This window comes from Neovison vison, chromosome 1 (assembly GCF_020171115.1).
Source record: "Neovison vison isolate M4711 chromosome 1, ASM_NN_V1, whole genome shotgun sequence".
Taxonomy (NCBI): domain Eukaryota; kingdom Metazoa; phylum Chordata; class Mammalia; order Carnivora; family Mustelidae; genus Neogale; species Neogale vison.
Window position 1 is genome coordinate 24,191,521 of NC_058091.1, and position 22,799 is coordinate 24,214,319.

The 22,799-nt window shown below is 46.0% G+C and overlaps 1 protein-coding gene across 1 annotated transcript in view; it reads left to right on the forward strand.

Annotated features, from left to right (window-relative positions):
- The first annotated feature begins 1,387 nt into the window (after positions 1-1,387).
- Positions 1,388-22,799, forward strand: part of SCML4 (Scm polycomb group protein like 4) — a 95,770-nt gene continuing 74,358 nt past the window's right edge. The window contains exon 1 of the mRNA XM_044244583.1: positions 1,388-1,563. The gene's annotated coding sequence lies outside the window, so the exon portion shown is untranslated. The remainder of the gene's footprint in view (positions 1,564-22,799) is intronic.

Consider the following 22,799-nt stretch of genomic DNA (forward strand, 5'->3'; position numbering starts at 1 on the left):
AAGAGAAAGAGAGCACAAGTGGGGGAAGGGGCAGAGGAAGAAGGAGAGGGAGAAGCAGGCTCCCCACTGAGCAGGGAGCCTCATCCAGGACCTGATCCCAGGACCCCAGGACCACAACCTGAGCTGAAGGCAGACCCTTGACTGACTGAGCCACCCAGGCGCCCCTATTTCTTGCTCAATAAGTACAGTGCTTTGTCTTAAAAATTTTTAAATTTTTTCCTATGTTCATAATTTGAGGAGAAAGATTTCTTATTTCTTTCTCAGGTGACTCTGTGTATATATTCAGAAAAACCTCAAACTATAATTTCTTTTTTGTCACTCTCAGTAACTGTCCAAGTTGTGGCGTAAGCCTTTACTGGCCCAAGGTCATGGTTAGTCCTAAACATTTGCTAACTTTGCTTGTTGCTCATCCCCAGGAGCCAGCCATCGGGTGGCCCCATATTTGCTGAATGGATCTTTCATCTTGTAGGAGAGACTTGGGAATAATACCCCAGAATGGGCGGAATGAAATGGGTGATGTGGAGTTTTGCTGCACTTTCCTAAAAAAGAAGGGGGGGGAATCAAGTCCCTTGGCCAGTGTAAATTGGTTTGCCACAAAGAAAACAATGGGGCACAGAGGCTGACCAGTAGCCTTTCTCCTGCATGAGGTCCATTCGAGTCCACGCACACTCCGATCACGGTCACAAGTGGACACGGGCTTCTGGGCTTACACACGGATCAGAGCCCAAGTCCTGGCTACGTCCTCTGACCACGTGTGCTGCACACAGCTGTCGAGTCCATCCGTGTGACTATGGTGTGTCCACCTCTGTAGGCAACACTGTCTGTGACAAACACATTCTCTCCCACACAGTCATGTTATTAGAATATTTTTGTCGTTGTCATTTTATTTGTTTAAAGTCAAACACTTACTCGTCCAGATCCCCACTATCTTACAAGCCCGGCGCTGGCCCACACTGCTGCAGGACTGGGACAAAGAGATGATGTTGCAGTCTGGTTTCTATGGCAACAGAGGAGGGGCAATGAAAACCGAAATGTTGGAAACACCCATTCTGACAATTGTGACATAATTCAGGTTATTACAAGGATGTAACTACCAAAGAAGCAGAAGTGGCATTACCCTGCTGCTCATGTCGGCAAAAAGCTACACCACACGTTTCTCTGAGTTGGGCTGCTAAGAGGAAGGAAACACGAAACGCACACACACACACACACACACACACACACACGCCTCGTTTTCTGCATGTAAAATGTGTGTGTTCTTTAAAAGCCAGTGGTTGGCTGGTTTTCCGGACATGATGTGGTTGAAGCTGTCATCGTAATGGAAATTCATTGCTGTAGCTATGGTAAATCGAGTTTTCTGCCTGTGCTGAATGCATTAGTCTAATGAGATGTTTGCAGCCGGAGAGCGGGGCTGCTGGAGACTCACTGTGAGCTACTAACACACGGGTGGAAGATTAGCTTTTGTAATACTCGGTTTGCATGTTCTGAAAGTCATCTGTCTTCTGAGTCAACATTCCCGGCCTGGTCAAGAATCTGATCAGGGCTCCGGTGAACCAGCCGTAGGTAAGGGAGATGCATAACTGGAGGGCGTGCCATTGACACGGGATCTTTCTCTTTCTACTGTCAGCATGACAGGTGACCTGTTCCAGAGTGTCTGGCTTGCATTCCTCCCTCCATGGCAATGCCCGAGTGTCCTGCACTCAAACCACTGAGGCCAGCAGGTAACTTCAGTTCCTCCTACGCAGAACAAAAATGTTTGCTTTCTTAACCAGATCGCAGAGAGGAAGAGGTCGTCTAGAATTATATAGATTATAAATTTGGGGTACTTACACGTTCATTACTCTTTAACTCTGCATTGAAAGATGTAGAAAGTTGTTTTTGTTTTCCCCAAATATGAACTCAAATAACTGTTCTACTTTTTTGCATGATGATTTTGCTTTGCTTTTGTTTGGTTTGGTTCTATTTCAAAAAGTGTTCTATGTCTTGGGATAAACATATTTATTTACTAAAATTTAATTAGTAAAATTAATGTGTTGTGACTCACAAGAGTACTTTTTAAAATTGAGTTTTATTATTTCTATCCCAGGTGGAATATTTTACAATGTCTTTGTAAATGTAATGTCTTTTTCTTAATTTATCAAGATAGAAGAGAATACTATTTACTGCTAGTAGCGGGTACTGGTTAGTTTTGGAGGAAAAAAAACCAGGTGTCTATGAAGCATCAGGATCAGTTTTCCCAAGTTCAAATACAGTGTCACCTTCTTTCCAGGTGGGGTGTTGTGTGACTACAACCCGGTGCACAAAGCTTCCTCTCCAGGTTTCTTGCTGAGTAGGACAGGACAGTGGACGAGGGTGGTGTCAGCTGTGTGGAAATCATTTGACCCATAATTGAGGCACTAATCCAAGTTCTTTCCGCTACCCCTAATAGTAATGGAGAGGCGCCTCATGGTGTTGTCTTGGGATCCTCTATCTCAAGAGGGTCAGACAATCAGTAGCTTTCTGGAAAGTGGCTTTTGGTTGGTCTCAGACACTGTGGTACTTGAAAAAATGATCCCGGCGACACGTCAGAATCGAGACGTTGTATATTCTCGTGTTTTTCTTTCTTTTCAACCAGAGGAACCATTTTTGAAGAGTGGGAGACATAGTTTTTTTGTTTTGTTTTGTTTTTCTCAAGACTTAAAAAGAAAAAAGAATATTTGGAGTGAAAGCACAAAAATAACTATGAAGGAATTTACAGTGTGGTAAAGTAAACTACCTAGAGGCACAATATTTGTGTGGAGCATTTGTGTGTGTGTGTGTTGCTTGGTAGAACCAGACTGAGAAAATAAGGGGGGGCAGTTACCGAGGAATAGCAGTTGGGTGAAGATTACCTAGAAAGTCAGTAGTGATCAACTCAAACAAAACCTTAACATGGAAACTTTGGTTTTAGGGAAGTTGTTTGATGGCTTCAGATCTTTACCTTCTAAATCTATGCGTTTACGCAACTATTTTTTTTAAAAATGTGAATATGTTTTCTTCAGCTCTTTAAATTGTGTATGTAGTCAGTCTCTGTGATATTTTGGCAAATCTCTCAGTCGGTGCACTTTGTCGAATCACAAGAACAAATCCCACCCCAAACCCCAATTCTTCGTGCTTAACACGTTTACATTTCCTTGTGGCACCAAAATGACTTTTATTTTACCACAAAGGAAAAAAAAAAAGTAAATGAATGGTAATAGAAAGAAAACAATAAGAGAAACAGGAGTAAATCGCTTCCGGTCACTTATTTGCTTTTGGTGGTGTGTTTTCAAGGCAAGTGAAACCAGCAGAAGCAGTTTCGCTTTCTGGTTCTCGGCTCCGGGGGGCTGGGGTCGCGCGAGCAGCAGGTAGGACCCGCGCACCAGCTGCCGGGAAGCCAGCCAGCCGCACGTGCTGTCGTCCCGCCGCGGGAACTTTTCTATTGAAAATTCAAGAAAGTCATGACTTTTTCAACGTGGAGTCGTTCGTATTGGCTTATTCTAAAGATCCGAGCGATGCCCCAATGCACAAAGATCGAATTTAAACTTTTTTATTTTTTTTAATTTTTTAACTTGCAATGATGTGAAAATCACAAGCAGATGGCATCCAGCCTCTCTTAATTTGGTGGATGTATTTATGCCTCCATCTCAGTCGTGGAGCTCACGCACTTCCAACCCACTGAAGGCAACATCCCATCCCTGAAGTTCCCCGAAATCCGAAGGAGGCACGCTCGGAGAGGAATACCCGTCCGTAGGGTTGGGGGAGTTCCCTTTCTGGCTGTTTTGCAGATCGGAGACGCATCACATACACAGACCCCGACACGCTTGGGTCCAGGCAGGGCTGGGGCGGGCGGAAGCCGGAGCGGGCTCCCGGGGGCTCCCAGGCGGGGCTCGGCGGGGCGTCGTCCCTCCCCGGCCCGGTGCACCCCGGCAGCCTCGGCCGCGCGCGGACGCCGGGGAGCCCGGGGCGCGCCCGCCGCAGCCCGTGCGTCCGCAGCCGAGCGGGAGGCGACACCGGTCGGCGCCGGCCTGGGGCTTCCCCTGCCGAGTCCCCTCCAGGTTCAGCCCGCGCTGCTCCTCTCCTACCCAGCCACCTGCTTTGACTCGGGGACGGCGAGGGAGAGAAGAGAAACGAGGGGGCATCTCACTGCGTCTCGCCACCCCAGGGTGTAAAATTCGGTCTCACATTTTGGAGCCGAAGTTTGCGAAGGGACAAGCAGTCCCTTTGGGTGTGAGCGTCCGTGCTTCGTCGTGGGGGTGGGCGCCCTGGACCTATCTAGGAGGGAGCTTTGTTTAAGCGCCTCCTCGGACATCTTAATTCAGCCAGCTCCCCAAAGGCTGGTTTGAGATTTACGCGTTTTTAATGTTTTTTGTTGCCTCCGAAGGCAGACAGGTGAGGAGAGATGAGGGGGATTAATAACAGCCCCTGGGAGAACAATCAAATTGTTTGGGATATATATATATATATATATATATATATATATATATACACACAGAAGCCACCACTGTGTCTGGTAAACGACTCTAAATTTTAATTAATGAGTCACAAAAGCCACACCATAAGCTTTAAAAATTACCCCTTTATCAATAAGGTGATAATTAACTTTCTCTGGAATTAGCAATTCTCTCAGCCCCGGGCAGTATGCAGCCTAGTAAGTTCTCTGGAATGCTGCCAATTTTAAACAATCAGTCTTTTGGCAAATCTACTGGATTTTAATTCAAACATCTATTGTGACATTTTCCAGTGAGGTTCGAAGACCATTCGGATCGCCCCAACCACAGTTACATTTCCGAGATTGAAAGGAGTGTCTCAGACTGTTTAGATTGCCTGGGAAATAATTTCTCCCTTTCTCTTTCTTCATTGTCCTTTTCTACCTCCGCTCCCCCCCAACCCTCTGCATTTCCAGGAGTGCCACACTCTAGTCTCTGCTATAAATCTCTGTGAGCATCTCTGCTATGAATCGCGGTGGCAAAGCCCACAGTTGTTGGTAGTCGCATGCGAGGTTCCAGGGCTCTGGCTGCAAGCCCAGGAGGTTCCGAGTGCTTTTCTATTGTTGATTTCATCTCTGTTTCAGTTCTGGCAAGGGTTCTTCCCTAATATTTCTGCAAACTCTCACCCGTGGCTTGTCAGATGTTGAGATTTAGGTTGAGATTCAGAGAAGAGGAGCTGCAGGCAGAAGGGCCATTTTGGCCATGCTCATGGCCGATTGAAATTTGGCTTCTTCTGACCTACACATGTTAGTGTCTGAAGAGGTACAGGAGCATTGGGCAGACAGAGCAGCTGGCTCCGCAAGGAGCCCTTCCCCACAACGCACAGAAATACTCCTCAGCGCTGTAGTCACTGTTGGGTGATGTTCAGGGGAAGCCGGATGAGGGACGCTGCTATGTGGCCACAGTGGCCAGAAGGCAAGCAGCGATGAGTGCAAATCACTCCTCCGGAAGCCAGACCTCCCTCTCCTCCTCTGGGTCCTTCAAATGTTAGCACAGGTGGGCTTCTGCTTCTCTCAGCCAAGAGTCTGGCGAGGATGGCATGCTGGTGATAAAGTTTGCTGCTGGGTTCAGCTAGCAGCGTCGACGCGGTCAAGAACATCCTTCAGGAGGGTGGGATGGAGATGAGCAGCAGGCAGGAGTAGTGCATTTTGGGATAAATCAGCATTTTTCAATCAAAAGAGGCACTTTGCCACCACTGAGGAGATAAAACACCTCTCGCTTCTTGCAATGATGACGTTGTGGACTACTATTTTAGGACAGAAAGGAATTTATTACCCGGTGGCAGTTCTCACTCTGTATTAAGCTGAAAAGCATTCCACTGGGTCTCTGGGACGCCCTGGACCAAGGGGGATATATTTGGAGAGCCACACTGTAGGCTTCCCTGCGATGGCTGCTGTTATCCTTGGACCAGGTATGTTTTAGAGAGAATCCAGTGGCATAGAACCATGGGAAACCCTCTTGACTCTCCCACTGATGCAGGCATGTTCCACCTAAATTTTCATTTGTGGGGAAGCACGTGTGCATTTTTTCAGCAGCTGCCTTGATTGATGGGATGAATCAATCTGGATTCTGGTTTGGAATCCAGATTCGTCCTGGTGTTGCTGATTTTCAAGAATGATTGCGTACTCCTGCCGGCTGGCTGTGCCAACCCTTTGAGGGAGGGGCTTGGCTGAGGAATGGTGTCTTTACTTTCTCCAGAAGGCATCCAATACAGAAAGAGTGGAGTTGGCTGTTAGGAGAAAATTGACGTGCCAGGGAAAGAGAGTGTCAATGCTGTGTTTTGCAAGGTGGTGACGTTGTCTAGTTAGCCCCACGATAGTGACTCAACTTTTGGGAGCTCAGTATTTGGTAACAAAAGCCTTTGCCCTTTTTCTCTCTCTGTGCTGATCGTTACAGAGCAAAAGCCATCGTAGTTTCAAAACAGAAACATATGGCTTGAAATTAATCCTAAAGAAACAGGGAAATTTTCATGAGGACGTACTAAACTTGGGAACAAACACTGGGCTGGCAGAGCAAAGAATTACCCGCACTGGGTCCCAGTCCAGCCATTGGAAAATGACCCTTAACAAAGAAGTAGTGAGATAAAACCCAAAGGAGAGAGCCTGTTCCGTGGCCCTTCCAACGAGTACTTGACCATCCCTGCCCACCGACCCTCCCACCCCCAGTACCCGCTGGTGCAGTTTAAATCAGACTCAGTAATGGCCAACAGGTAGCACAGGACTGTCAGCTTATAGGGTTATTTCCTTTTAGATGGAGGGAAAGGTTTTTTTCCTTTTTCCTTTCACATTTGTCCACAAGTCATCCTGGGACATCATCGTTCTGATGAGAAAACCAGGGTCAAATACCAAGGCGTCTGCTTTTTCCTGATGTGCGGAGCTGGGCCCGAGCCCTGCCTCCAGACCAAGGTTAAGATCACAGACGCCCTATCTGAGGGTCTGCCCTGGATGCAGCCTTTGAGCTGGCTGGGGGGCCTCATGGCAGGATTTTATCCTGTTTGATAGGCAACTTTGAACAAGGAAAGGAAGAACTGGAGAGAAAACCACAGGCAAAAGATAGCTTTGGCTCATTTGTGCTTTTTGCTTCGGAGACAGGATTTAGAGGTCCCGTAAGGAACAATTCCTTTGAGCCTAGCCATTTCTACACTATCACAAGCCAACAGGAATTATTCTCTTTCTTTGCAGCCTTTTGAGAAAGAGCCTGGATGCTTTTCTTCACAGCCCTTTGGGGTTTGGTATCCTCACTTTTGGGAAGTTATGGTGATATCAAGACTTCATCTAACAATTAGCTATTAAGCTATGCTGTTCATCCCAAAGGGAATAACTAAAAAATGTTGTGGGAGGCACTGGGCTTATTGATCAGTAAAGAACGCCACTCCGGGAATAGATTTTGGTCATTTTTCAGTCTTGAGAAATGTGTGTCATTGGTTCATGTTGTTGCCATTGTTGCCTATGCTAGGGTGTTTGCCATGAGATCTGGGGGTCAGTACAGCACATGCCCATCTGTGCATTTCCCCTTATGTTGGGAATATAATATAATAATATATAATATAATCCCATTCAGATGTCGTGAGATGCTCCAGCATATTTGATTGTATCCCTCTTAAGAACTCATTTGTAAAAATGCTTCAAGAGAATAGCTGTAGATCATTGACATTTGGGTACACAAATTACAAAGCACACAAAGAGTGGGAGAAAAAACCCCAACTAGTTCTAGTGTCTGCAATCACTACCCACAGTATGAAAAGACAGCATTTGTTTTGAGTGTTTGTAACATAATTAACATTAAGTACTTGACATAAAGAAGGAGAGCAAATGGCACGGTGTGGTTATGTTGGTGCCTGATAGGGAAATGGTTAATTGGTCCCAGAGTGGGACCTTTACAGTTGTGTGTTGCCTTAATGAGACCAGGTGAATATAAACTCTCTCCAGGGAACTGAAGTTATAAAGTCAAGTTGGGTGTGATGTATGTGCCAATGTATGGGGCCAGTGATCTGAAATAGTATGGAGGACTGATCTTTTCTTTCTATCGCCCTCCCTTTCAGTTAGAAGTCATTTGTCACAAACCTGGTAACAAATAAAGGGAGTGAAAGCAGTCTGTTAGCAGAGTAAGGGAAAAGAACGTTTAGAAAAGTTTGTCTCACAGATGTTTCCAAATCAGCCCCAGCCTCTGCTAAGGTCAAGTGCTGAGTTCCTACTACTTGGATCGAGACCAGAGTGATGTAGAATAAACTGGAAATATAATCATTTAAAAATATATTTCTGGGCACAGGTTAGGTCACTGTTTTTAGGGACTATATTTCATGTTTTCATGCCCGAAGGAAAAAAAAAAATCCCATGGGACCAAAGACATGGCTGGTCCTTATAGATTTCTAATAGTGGATAGTGTAGGTTACATAGCTTCCTGGACAAAGTCAAGCAAACCCAAGGCCTCCTTCGGCCAAGGTCTCCTGTATTCTGCTGTGTACTTGGTAGATTATCAGTTTCCAGGGAGCTTTCTTTCTCTTCCCTGAGAATACAGATTTAGGGAAGGTTAAGAAGAATTTACATTGGGACCGTGCAATTACTTAAGTTCCAGACCATGTTCAAGTCCATTCACCCTTCTTTGGAAGCTGGAAGGTTAAAATGTACCAAACTAATGAACTTGAGGGAAAAAAACGTTTATCTGACATTTGGAGGGATAAATTGAAAACACAACCCTATACTCTGAGAAGTGGTCTCATAGTGATTCCTAGATTCTTAGATTGAATGGATTATAAAGGCCTTCCTCCCTCCCAGGGCAAGCCTCAGACTCTTCCCGAGGGTCTGCAAAGGATGCAGCCAACACAGACTCCATTCTCAACAGGCCGCCCCCTTTGCCATTGTTGGAAACTTCCAATTTTTTAGCATGGACATTTTCCCCTCCAGAACTTCCCCTAGTTTTCTCATTCAGGAACTTCCTCCTGGGGGTACTTTTGTCCTCAGAGAGGTAGAGAATAAATATCCATGGAGCAGCATGCATTCTGAGTGGGAAAAGCCAGGTGAACAGTCACCAGTGTGACCCGGGGCCAATATGGTGGCCACCCTGGGCCTCCCTTCCTCCCTGGGGATGGTATTCCCTGTCCATCTCCACTGCTGAGCCCCAGTGGTTTGAATGTGGCAAGTCCTCAGTAAAGATTTGTTGCGTGAGCAATGGCGTGAAGGATAACACCAGCATGGGTGAAGACAGCAAGGTGTTGTGGAAAGAACATGCGCCATTTTTGGTGTCACCCCGAGTTGATCAGATCATGGGATACAGTGCTCCGGAAGTTGTTGGGAAGGCGCTTTGTTTAATGCAAATAAAGTTCAAAGGAAACAGTATATGGGGTATTTGTAAACTGTAAAGTGCTGGAGAAATGGGAATAAATGCATGTTCCGTCTATTGAGCCGCGTATGCTCGGGGATGCCGAGAGAAGCACTTGCCACGCTTTATCTCATTTGTCTGACTTGAACCACACAGGAAGTCACTATAAGGCTATTTTTTAAAAATCTCCATTACACAGGTAGGCAAATTGAGGCTCACATTAAATAATTTGTGGAGGGTCACATTGCCACATGAGGCCTGCTGAGTCTTTCCTTCAGGGTTGAAAAGCCAGTGGGGTGTCCATGTCTTTTCACCTGTGAGGGCTGAGGAGAAAGAGCTCTTTCATGCCCCAGAGCCAGCTGCTGCTGCTCAGCCTGGCTGGGCTGCTCCCAGGTCCAGCAGGTTCCAGAAAGGAAATGATTCCCTGGTGTTTTCACTTGGAAAGGCATTTTGGATCCACAGCAAACTTCTTTTAAAGCAGTAGGCTCTCAGTCCTGTCAGACTCAACCCTCACTTTCATTGCAAATGTTTTTAATGCCCTGTTTACAATCCCAGAGTGAAGTTCCCAGATAACACAGCCCTCCCGCATCCCTTATCAGAGAAAACCCGGTGTAATGTCATACCTGAACTATAAAGAGGAGTAAAAGCAAAGTAATTTATAATTACTTCCGGTGCAGGCGCCCTGTTCTGGGCGCCATAATGAAGCGGTTCGGTGCTTGACACCCGCTGTCTCCACTGAGGCCTCAAACAGGGCTGTCGGTGAGTCGGTTAACACAAGCTGGTCCTCCTGCCAGTGACATGGTTTTCCCAAATTGTAAACAACCCTTGAAATCCTAAACAAAATAGAGAACAGGCTTCCCTTGATCTATGTATTATTTGCATTCCTGGAAAATACAGTATATATTACAGCTAAGTAAAAATGTATTTGTATGTAGAATGAGGTGAACTCTAGGCTCACCAAAATGAGGTTTTCACTCGTGTGACCATATGGGGAGACCGTGCTCCACTGTGTGGACGGCTCCATCTGTCTGGCATCCTTGGTTTCTGCCCTTAAAGGTCAGGAGTGCTCACAGCACCCCCCATGGTACCAGGTAAAACCATCTCCAGCACATTTCCAAAATGCCCCTCTGTGGGGAGTGTTGCCACCACCGCTGAGCACCTGTGGGTCAGAGCATGCCAACCTGTCATGAATTTCGCTTTTTCCTACCTCCCCAAATGCCTGAATAATGGTAGTTTCAGAAAGATGGCACTGTTCTGCCAGTTCTATAGGTGATTGTTAAGTAAAGGCATTTCGAATACCATGGCAGAAATTCGGGGGTAACTTGCACATTCCATGAAGCTGATTGTAGTGGATTTCCTCTAAAAACTGGAGCTTTGCGGGGCACCTTGGCTTAGTGGGTTAAAGCCTCTGCCTTTGGCTCAGGTCCGGATCCCAGGGTTTTGGGATCAATCCCTGCATGGGGCTCTCTGCTCAGCAGGGAGTCTGCTTTCCTTCCTCTCTCTCTGCCTGCCTCTCTTGTGATCTTCTCTGTCAAATAAAAAAATAAAATCTTAAAAAAAAAACCAAAACTGTAGCTTTGAGCCTGAGAAGATCCTTTCTGCCACATTTCATTCTCTTTCAGATTATGCACAGGTTTTATCATAAATACAGTATTTTAAAAGCAGGTTGGTGAAATCCTCACTATTCTCTGGGTCTGCTTAAAAGCATTAAAAGCCACTGAGGGACCTGGATGATGTAGGCTTTGTGCGAGTTATCCACACAATAGTCCTGGAATGTAGGGTTATTCTGCTTCACAGACAAAACTTCAGTCTTCAGTGAATTTAAGCAATGAGTCTCAGTGCCTCAGGGTCATCCATTAAAGTCCTATAACTGATTTCAAAGCCAAAGCTATGCTTTTGCTTCTGTATCAGTTTGGGTATATGGTATACACGTTTATCTGTGATGTGGAAATCCCATGTGTGAGAACTTTCTCCTTGTTGAGTACATAAAAATGCGGTAGAGGAATAAACATGACCACAGATTCTTTGACATTCCTGCCATGAGGCTGTGGGGTCTCATTCCCCTCTTCTTGTCTCTGGGATAAGTGACTTGCTTGGTTCACAGAATGGCCAAAGTAATGCTCCAGGACTGACGTCAGGAGTCTTGCCATTCCCCTTGGGGCTCGGAATGCTCACCTTGGAGCCCTGAGCTGCCACAGAAGAGGTTGATGGCTCCAAGGCTGCCAAGCTGCCAGGAGCCAAAGCTCTGTAGAAGACCCTGAACAAAAAGACATCAAGGTGGGGGTGAGGCGGATAGAGAAAGAGGCAAGAAACATAGAGCTACTCGGTGTGTGGATGAAGAAACCACCTTGGAAAGCGGATCCTTCCATCCCAGCCTCCCTAGCTGATGCTACACAGATCAGAGACAAACTGTCCAGTCCAGCCTTTCCTGAATTTCTGACTCACAAAATGGTGAGCCAAAATAAGTCACACACTTTGGGATAGTTTTACATGTGCTGATAACCCAAACACGTGTGAATGGCATTCTTTCTTTTGTAGTGTGCATTGTGGATTATTTTTGATGCCTAAGAGAGAATGATTTCTCAATTCATTTCTTTAAAGATATTTATTTACTTATTTATTTATTTTAGAGAGAGAGCATGGATGGGGGTGGGGAGGGCAGAGGAAGAGAGAGACAAGCAGACTCCCTGTTGAGTAGGGAGCCTGGTACAGGGCTTGATCCCAGGACCCTGGGGTCACGGACATGAGCTGAAGGCAGACACTTAACCAACTGAGCCACCCAGGCCCCCCAAGATTTTCGACTTTAAAAGAGAAGGTAAAATTCACTATAAAATATAACTGATGTTATATTTGGGTTGGGTCAGCTGGTTAAGCGTCCAACTCTTGATGTTCCAGGTTTGGCTCATAAAATAAGTCTTAAAAAAATAAGTCTTAAAATCTATATAGTTGATCTCCATTTTCTAGGAATCAAAATAAGAGAAGTTTTATTCCATATAGAGTTACCATCAAAAGCATGTATTTTCAGGGGGACAAAGGCTGTACCTAAGGGATCTGAAGTTTGATTAAGCACTGCTTTGAGCCCTAGGCTGTCTGTGTCTCCAGTCCAGGGGTTTAGAACTAAAATCCAGGTGGTATAGCTCCTTCTCCCATAGGGACATGGTCCTCTGAGTCCTTCCCATAAAGTCTTTTGAAGTTATCCTTTGGTTTTCAGAGCAGCTTTTAGAGAATGTTCCTGGAGGTGACTCTAATTCTGAGGAAATTTGAGCTATCCTTTAGATTTCTGGCCGCCCTCTCGGGAGTGGCGGTTTCCCAGCATCCCACAGCTGGCCGCCGTGTTTACTGTCAGTGCCTTGGGCGGCGCACGGTTCTACAGCTGCAGCTCAGGCTCCCTGCAGGCTCCCACGCAGGATTGCATGTCACAGCAGACTCAGTCCTCTAGTGAGAGAATGTCTGCCCTGAAAGTCCAGGTCACTGATACCCTGTCTCACTACTTAGTGTTAAGTCCGGCTCAGTGGTGACAAGGAGCTCAGATGTGATGTATATAATATGACATCATAGGAGCTGTGATCGGTCTATGTCTCATGGCCATGAAGGCAGCTAGACATTTTCATGTCCCCCTCTGGCCCATGCTTGTTTAGATGATGTTATGTTGCACCATCAATTTCACTTACCTTCTGTCCTATCTCTGTGGATTTGTGTCCAAACTGCCCCCAGAAACGGGAAAAATCTTAAGGTCAACAATTTCATCTCTGGCTTCTTTGGCTTAAAGTGTCATTGCAGAACAGAAAATCAACGAGTCCTGCATCTGCATGAGGTAGTCAAGCTTCATGGCGAGGAGACTGAGGGGCTCTAGTTCAATGTCTTGCTCCAGGATCAAGGACAGTCACTGGATTGGGACAAAAATCTTGCATTCTTGAACCGTCAGCCACAGTCATTGTCAACTGGCTCTGGCTGTTTTCCTAAAACAGTTATTAGCAATGCATGGTGTCTGAACATGAGGAAGCTTGAAAATATTTGCTTTTAAAATTCCAACACTTGGGGCGCCTGGGTGGCTCAGTGGGTTAAAGCCTCTACCTTCGGCTCAGGTCATGATCCCAGGGTCTCAGGATCGAGCCCCATATCCGGCTCTTTGCTTGGCAGGGAGCCTGCTTCCCCTTCTCTCTCTGCCTGCCCCTCTGCCTACTTGTGATCTCTGTCTGTCAAATAAACAAGTAAAATCTTAAAAAAACCCCAAAAACGTAAAAAAAAAAATTCAACACTCTCCTCACTCACATTTGGTGATGTCCCAAATGTCAAGAGAAAGCACAAATGAGAACTGCCTTGCCTAGGGGTCAATGGATTTCCTGGGGGCTTGGTTGACAACTTTCTTTATCCATATGCCAGTGCCCCCGCCTGAAGATTTCCAGTGGATTCTGGGTCCTGATGTGGCAGACAGTGTGGGGAGGGCTGTAGCAAGAGGAGTGAGAATGAGTGCCTTTGCCTTTGGGTTCCTCACCTGATAGAAGTGTGGCATCAAGATCGTTGTGTGAACCTCCAGGACAGAGGCCAATGGCCAAGTCGCTAGTGCCAGGGATCAGCTTTTTCAGCCCAGAAATGGCCTCTGCTTGTTAACAGCCCTTGCCTGCTGACACGTGAGAAGGGGGCCTAGCGCAGAGAGGCACTCCTTGCGTTTTCTAGATAGACTGAAGGACTCAGGGGCGGAAAAGGAGATGGGTCCCCACGTAAGGGGGTTATGTACTCAAAGTCTTACTTGGCTAGTTCCTTGGGTTCCAGGCTGGAATTCCAACTGTTTCAACAGCCACCTCCACCCGCATGTTCTATAGGCACCCTAAACTCAACATTTCCAAAGCTGGACTTCTCATTTGCCCTCTTCCCCATAGTTTCTCCTTTATTCTGTCTTCACAAAAGCTATCACTGCTACTCCTCTGAAAGTAACAGTTTCAGAATCCCAAACTTTCCTTACCCTGTGCCTTCTAAATGGAAGTCCTACCTGATGCTACTTTTTCAAAAGAGTTTCCTGTACTTGCTCCTTTTCCCGCCTCCACCCTCTCTGTTGGCCTTGTCCAGGTCGTCACCAGCACCCTCCACCTGGACCATCGTCGTGGCCTCCAGCTCCACTTCTCTGCCTGCAGTCCTCCCCCCAACCCCACCTCATGCATCACACAAGGTTACTTTTGTAAGACACCCACATGCTCTAGCCACTCAGTTGCTTAGAAATCTCAGATAGATTCCCTTATGTCAATGGTTGCCAAATATTTGGATCGTGTTCCCTATTATAAATAATTCCTCGAGGGCGCATCTCCAATGTATGTATCATAGATTATAAACATACTAATACCTTAATATGTTATACATAGTGTAAAACATGCAAAAATAGAAATGAAAAAGGCCATGTGAGCCTTTTGATTCCCCATTGATTCTCGAAGCCTCTGTGTTTCTCCACTTTCTATCCCCTGGCTCCTGGAATTCTCTTCCTTCACTTCTCCAGGTGATGAAATTCTTCCTGTCTTTCAAGACATTGCTTACGCATCACTCCCCTGCCCTTGATTCCTTACACAGACTGTCTCTATGCCCCCTTTTTATATAATACTTACATTCCGCCTCTTCTCCTGCGGCATGACTTGAGAATATTTTTCTAGTGGGCAAGCGGAAAGAAGGAAGGTATCAGGATATATGTCCCTGTTGTTGCCAAGAACAAAATTGTAATGGTACATACCTTTCCTTCCTTGTCAGACATTCCAAAGAGGTGTTTTGTTTGGTTTTGCTTTGTTTTCTCCCTTTTTTTTAACCTTCTTGTTACTCGGGGTAAAATACTTCTCCCCCAGACGAGCGCAGACGCAGGCAGCGCAGCCAGACAGACACAGAACGTGAGGGGGAGGAATTGAGGGAGACGTGCAAAAGTAAACTTAATTCTGCATATCAAGCAATTAGGCTAATGCGATTTAGAACAACGTGATGGGTGAAGTTTGTTTGTTTTCCCCTCAGTGTGTAATTAATTCATGGTAGTGTTGTAGGTTGGTACATTTTGGTAAACGAATAAAGAACTGTTCTTTGACGTAAAAGCGGTGAACAGCCTAGTCCTTTCACAGTAGCGTGAGTGGAAGATAATTACAGTTTGAGGGACCGTCCCCATCCAGCGTGAGAACACTGGCGGCTTGTCTTGGGTGGAGGGTGGAGTTGCTGGGAGCTGGAGTTGCAGATTTGATGTGTGCCGCGCCAAGGAGAGGGCTTAGCTCAATTTTTCAATATTCCGCCAGGGTCCTACAGAGAACTATGCTAATAAATATGACAATAATGCTGTAATGGGACAAGAAAGGCTGACACAGCATTTTGTTAATTTGTGTTCAGCATTAGCAGGGAGTTTTGCAACCCCTGGGCAATGAAACAGGAGCTACCGGTTGACTGTAGGCATTTTAATTAGAGGTCTTGGGAATATCCGTGCTCTATGCCCGCGGAGTGAGACGTGGCCGTGCAAAGTTTAGCCAAAGCGTGCTTTCCTTCCTTGTCCTCGGCAGCCATTAAAAGGTCTTCAGGTGGCAGGGGCTGGGGAATGGCAAAAATAAAGTTTCTGAGAAGGGGAGGACTCCTGGTGGGTGACGTCCAACACCAAGCAGCTACTTGGCTGTCAGCGCCCACAGTTCTTGTTTTAACAGAGTGGTGGGAGAGATGGACAGAAATGGCTTGACCCAGTGATTGATCCCAAAGCGTTTTTAAAAGGCTCTTTTTACTCTTGCTACCTTTCCACAGTTTGGTTTAAATACAATGCAAGAATAAGAACATCGTAAGTCAAAAGCTGTTACCGTATGTGACCCCTGAAATTTATGGGAATTAAGCAGAAAAAATTAGGAACGTATAACCAAATAATTTTTCAGTCCCCTAAGACTCCTTTAAATTTACCTCCTCTCCACCCACTGTTGCTGAAGTAGATTTACTCCAGGGAAGCCTCTGAACGCCAGAGTGGGAGGAGCCCAGAGTGGGAGGAGCCTGGAGTGGGAGGAGCCCGGAGTGGGAGGGGCCCATACTGGGAGGGGCCATCGTGGGAGGGGCCAGCTAACATTGGCACCTGAGGGGCAAAGAGCCAGGAAACACGAGAAAGAAATGGCAAATGCCCTCGGTCCGTGATGCAGCCTTGGAAATGGCAGGGTCTATCAGTGCCGCTCTCCTTCCCATTTCTTTCACCTTCAGTCCTGGCACTGGTGGGGCGGGGGAGCTTCAGTGGGAGATGGTGGGAATAATTGGAGGTAAAGGGCCCACTGCCAGGCTAGGATGGGGACTTCGACGGAAAGCCGCCACTTCTGTGACCATTCATAGGTTGGAGGCCCAGTGCTAAGGTCAGGAAGGCAAGATGCACAGCCGTGGGCCACTGGACGGCAACACGAAGGGGCAGAACCACCAGGTTATGCCCTGGATGGTGGTTATCAGGTCTCACTGTGTTCGTGGAGAAGTAGACACCCATTGGTGGCGTTATTTAAAATTGTTGGTCACCTTGACAAATAATCCTTGAGCCCCTCTGATGGGCAAGTCACTGCCTCTGGCCAAGCAGACAGACAAAGTCAGGTGAGTAGCCACTAGGGCCAGAAGTGGTTCTCCAGCCCTCTAAGGATCACTTCTTCCAGAAAGCCTCCTAGCCTTCCTCCAGCCCCTGTCTTTACTCTTGGAGGGCCATTCAGGTCTGTACCTCAATCCTGCTTCCTTACGTTGGGGTTTCACTGGGATGTGTTTGTGTGTGTGTGTGTGTGTGTGATTGTGTTTTCTTCTCAACTAAGGCTAACTCTGAGGACAGCTGCTGCCTCGCACACGAGTCTCTGTGGTTCACCATTGGTGTCAGTCTGCCCCTCGGTCCTGCCATTGCCTTATGGTCACGTGGTCTCTTTTCACCTCTGTGAGCCTCAACCTTCCCACCGTGAAAATGCAAGACATTAACACCTGGATCACAGGTTGCCATTAGGAGCAAATGAGCTGGATCCAACACTTTGTATATTGCCTGGCCCATAGGGAATACACAGTAAATTGAAGCTAATAGCATTATGTCATTGAGTACATGGAATGTCGACTGAGCCTCTCTGTTCATTGTCTAATAGGAACAAAATTTCATTTGACTGTCTTTCCTTCTCAAGATGAGAAAGAGCCCTGTAAGTTAAAAGTTGCCTAGGAAAACTAGAGAAAGTGGTGGGCATACGACTCCATTGTGTCACTTGGCCCTGTGACAAATCCTATTCTATTCCATGAGGAAAGAAAGAAAAAGGAGCCCATCCTTAGGTATTTTTCTGAGGCTGGTGGGAATATACATGGTTATCTATCAAATAACCTTGACCTTCTCCATATGAATCCCTGGGCTTTCATGCTCTCCAATCCCCCCACAAGTCCTGGTTCTTCCCGGAGATAATGTCTGTCCATTCCAATGCCATTGTTCTTCTTATAATTAGGAATATGATATTTCAGAACCGGGCTGATTTCTCATCAGGTCTCATGGCCAACATCAGAGCTGCCATGTGCTCTTAGATCAGAGGGCCTATAAAACAGCCCACCACATATGTGAAACTTTATGTCATTCTTCACTGAGCTGAGTTGGAAAATTTATAGTTAGAAGAACAGAGTCAAGTTGAAAATGTGGCTTTGGCCACATTTCTCTGGGTATAATTGGAGTTTTCAGATATAGTTAAAATCAGTCTGGTTTTAACTGAGGGTATCAAAATGGCAGGATACAATGCTTTAAAAAGACCACAATCCCCATCTGCCTCACAATGAGTGAGAACAGCATGCTGTTGAAAAAGGTGCTGCCTGATGTTTTCCTATTTATTCATCTTTTCTTGATATCTATTGACCTCCCTGTATTTTAGGCAATTTCCTGTAATAGAAAAAAGAGTAGGAGGTGTCTGAGTCCCCAGGCAGCTGAGGGAGTACTAGAAGGGTCAGCAAACATTTTCTGTAAAGGGCCACATAGCATCTATTTTATCTTGGGGGCCATGTGGTTTGGATGGCAATACCCACCCCAGAAACTCCAGGCATTTCCCACAGCCCTCCGCTCTCCATTCATCGTGCTCGCCCTCATGCAGGCTGAACCCTCTCTTCTGTGCTGATACCCGTTGCCTTGACACCTGGAAGAGAGACCCTAACGCTTACAGCAAAAGCTGATTGTGAGGACAAACTGACCTAACGTGTTCAAAGCCCTTGCTCAGGCTCTAGCTGTCACTGACAAATGTTAGTCTGCCTCCCTCCTGTCCTTCCAGAAGAATCTGAGAAAACAAAATCCCTCCTGCCTCTTCCAGGTTAAGCCATCTACTCATGTCCCAACTTGAACCCAGACGTCTTCTCCAAGACCTTAATCTACTCCCCTCTTTCTCTCAAACATCCAAGCCACCTCTCTGTCTTGTTCTGCTTTGCTGCAATACACTTAGTTATCTTCTGTATAAGACAGTTTTAAAGGAGAAGGAGAAAGAAGAGGAGGAAGAAGTAGAGGAGGAGGCAGGAGGGAGGAGAGGAAGGTGAAGGGGAAGAGGAAAACGCGCTCTGATCTTATAACCTCCTCCAGCTACCATTTGTTTTCTCTTTTATCCCAGGGGTCTCCAACTGCCTTCACTTTCCCATTATTTCTCTTTGTTCATTTCTGCTCCTTCCTTATGTTTTTCCTTCCCAGAGGCATACTGGGCTGTGGAAAAGGAGTGCTCTAGGGTCAAGCACACATCTCCATGGTTCTGTTTGTGGTGTCACAGACCCCGTGTAGCTTACACAGCACCAAGGTCCTCATCTGTGAAATGAAAACAGTGAGGCTGCCCCCAGGAGAGGATTATGAGAGATCAGGGAGGTAATTGGTGAAAGGCACCTTGTCAGTGGTTGGCATGCGACAGGTGCCACTCAATGAATTCTGTTCTCTTTCTCTTCTACAAGCTGTTTAAGGACAGGCAGGGACCTCTGTCCTTAGGGAAATGAAGAGAGAGTGGATCGAGACTATTTTTTTGTTCCAAAAAGTACTCACTATAGTCCTTTGAGTTGGGAAAACTTGCCTTGACATCTTTTTTTCCTTTTTCTTCATCTTTGATAAGACTTGCAAAAAATTGATGTGGGATTCTAGTCACGTAAGGGTGGGCAAGTGCCCAGGTTGATTTCATTTGTTAATTAATCACTCTACTCAACATATATTTATTCAGCGTCAGCTGTATGCTCACCCCTATGAGAGGCCTGGTGGCTCCTGCCTCAGAGAAGCTCTCAATCTGACTGGGGACCCAGAGAAGTGAGCCAAGCCAATCACACAGGATTCCCGTGCTTTGGGGGGTGAGCTATGGGAGTGCCCACAGGGTGCCATGGGAAGGCAGGCAGGGAGAAGCCCTGTCTGTTGGATGAGGCAGGGAGTCTCATGAGGCAATGAGCCACATGGAAGGATGTGGCAGGGCAGAGATGGCTGATGGCTGATGGATTCTAGGAGGCTGGACATCTCTTGTCTGTAGATCAGTGACAGCCGGTCTTCAGGCTCGACCAGAGAGAAGTGAGGTGAGAAAGGCAGGCTGAAGGTGTGAGTCTTGTCTTGAACCTCCTCTAGAAACGTAGAGACTTCTTCTTCCGTAGGAAGGGAAGAATGGACTTTCCCATCCGGGGGGTAAGAGGTAAGACCTGAGGAGAGTAGTTTCTGGGCGGCAGAGTTCAAATCAGGATTAGGAAGAATTTGCATTCGGTCATCTCCAGCAATGGGGGCAGGCATGTGCAAGCAGGAACCAAGGCATATGGAGGCAAGGAATGTGGGGAATCTAGAATTAGGACGGTCAGGAAAGATGAAGTTGATTCGCAGCCCATACCTGGGCCATGTCCACCCTACCCCAACCCACACAGAGAGCTGATGCCGGCTCTCACACCACAGGTCTCCTCCCAGGAGAGGGCTCTGGGTCTAGCTCAGCTCATGGCTGCCTCAAGAACTCCAGCTTTGCCACACGTTTTCCCCCTAAGGGATAACAAAAAGAAAGGGACAATTGGATAATACCTTCTGGTAGCAGGAGTTTACAGAGCTAGCCAATTTTTAAAATTAAATGGATGTGTATGTGCATATGTGTGTGCAGACACACGTATTCACATGTACATAGGCATAGTATAAAATATACGATTTGATTCCAGATATTGTTATTCCAATAATACCAATCATTATTATGATAGCATAATTATTTATTTTTACACATTTGTTGTTTTTATATTTCATTATATAAGAATAATGATTATTACTGATATTATTCCAAATTTTAAGTCTGCTTAGGAAGTTTAAACAAATCACGATTTGCATCTGGCCCATGTTGTCTCCTCTCTCCTCTGGACTCCCCTTTGTGTACACTGAATCTAAAAGGTGGAAATTAACACGGGGAAATGGAACCCCAGATCCTACCTTGTCTTCCTGTGGGGCCGGGCCTCATGCAATTGTGAGCGTTCTGCCAGGACTTAATTTTGTAGCAGGCTGCTAGGGTTATTTATTTATTTTAAAGTTATTTTTTCTAGTTATACAAGTTGTACACACACATATTCTTGTTTACAAAGAAAATTAGTAAATCAGGACAGAACCTCCAACGTTGTGCTCTACTCCCAGCCACTAGAGTAAGTTTTTAAAAATGTGAGTCAGATCATTTCTCTGCCAGGCTCGGAGAAAGAAGCAGTGATCTTCAGTGGCCTACAAGGCCCTCATGCTCTGCCGCACTCCCCACCCCCATTTTATCTCATTTTTCTCCCTCCCCTGCTCTGTCACACTCTGTTCCATATCCTTACTGTCTTGTCACACAGCTATAGTTAAAACCAGTCACACACCCACCACAGGACTCCTGTAGTTGCTTTCTTCTCTGACTGGAACATCCTTCTGCTCACCCTCCAAGCTCCTTGAGGTCTCTGCTCAAATATTCTTTAATAAGAGAGGTCTTCAGACCATCATTATGGAATAAGATCATCACTACCATCACGCTTTAGCTCCCTTCACCTGATTTTGTCTTATTAACATTTATCATCACTTGGCATATTATATATTTGATTACTTATAGTCTGCCTCTCCCTACTAGAACATAAGTTCTGAGAGAATGTAAGTTCCTTGACTTTATGTTGTTGTTTCTACTATATTCTTAGTGCCTGAAGCAGTAGCATGCAGTAGGTGCTCAATAAATATTTATTGACTAAATGAATGAATTCATGAAGACTATAGTAAGAGGTAAGAATTTCTCTCTCTTATGTGCTCACTCCCTTTCCATATTTCTCAGTTCTTAGCACTGTAACTGTATCCTTCTAGAAATTTTCTTTGCATGTGAAGCATACCTAGAGGTATCTGCTTCTAGTCAGGATGTAGTAGGATGTGAAAAACTTCTGGTCATGGGAAGAAGCAGTGTTTTTCAATGGGACTAACAAAAAAAGTGGTGGGTGCAAGGAAATCCTGATGAATCATATCTAGAGAGAAGTGATCCCTTCCCAGGTATAGCAGGAAACTCTAGCTTCCATACCTGGGGAATGGGCAGATACAGGTAGATGTAGAAGTAGGGAGTTTTCCCAGATGCAGATGCCCATCTGGAAGGATGACTCTGAGTCAGGGAGGTGGGGAAGGGATTGCAGGAGTTGGGGAGAGTGTGTGCAAGGATTGTGCTGCCTTGGGACCATTGAAGGTGTGACCTGGGTCTGGAATGGAGGAGTGGACCTGTGAAAGGCAGAGAACCGACGAGGACAAATCAATTAGGCTTCATATACAGTGTGAGCTGGTAGCAGGGATTAGAATCTGAAAGACCCTTGGGTTCAGTCAGAAGATATTAGCCATAGGCAAAGTTTGAACAAGGAAGATTTTTTTTAAAGATTTTATTTATTTATTTGACAGACAGAGATCACAGGTAGACAGAGAGGCAGGCAGAGAGAGAGGAGGAAGCATGAGCAGAGAGCCTGATGCGGGGCTCGATCCCAGGACCTTCGATCCCAGGACCCTGGGATCATGACCTGAGCTGAAGGCAGAAGCTTTAACTCACTGAGCCACCCAGGCGCCCCAAACAAGAAGATTTAATATAAAGAATTGCTAACTACATGAAAGGTGGTTAACAACTGAAAGAGATAAAGGAGAACTCTAAAGTAGTAGCTACAGGGGTGCCTGAGTGGCTCAGTGGGCGAAGCCTCTGCCTTTGGCCCAGGTCATGATCTCAGGGTCCTGGGATAGAGCCCCACATGTGGCTCCCTGCTCAGCGGGGATCCTGCTTCCCTCCCCACCCCCCACCTGCCTCTGCCTACCTGTGATCTCGTGCTCTCTCTTCCTATCTGTCAAATAAATGATAAAATCTTTAAAAAAAATTTTAAAAAATAAAGTAGTACCTACAGAAAGCAGTAGCCAGCCCTAAAGCTGACAGAAAAGTTAATAATTAAGGAACTTAGACTGGGAACCACTGCCAGGGCCCTGGCATGCCTATCAATTTGCCACCAAGTAGAGAGACAAAACAGTGGAAGAAGAAAAAGTCTCTTCTTTCTCTTTCAGATTTGCGATGTCTCTCCAGTGCTTTCTGTTGA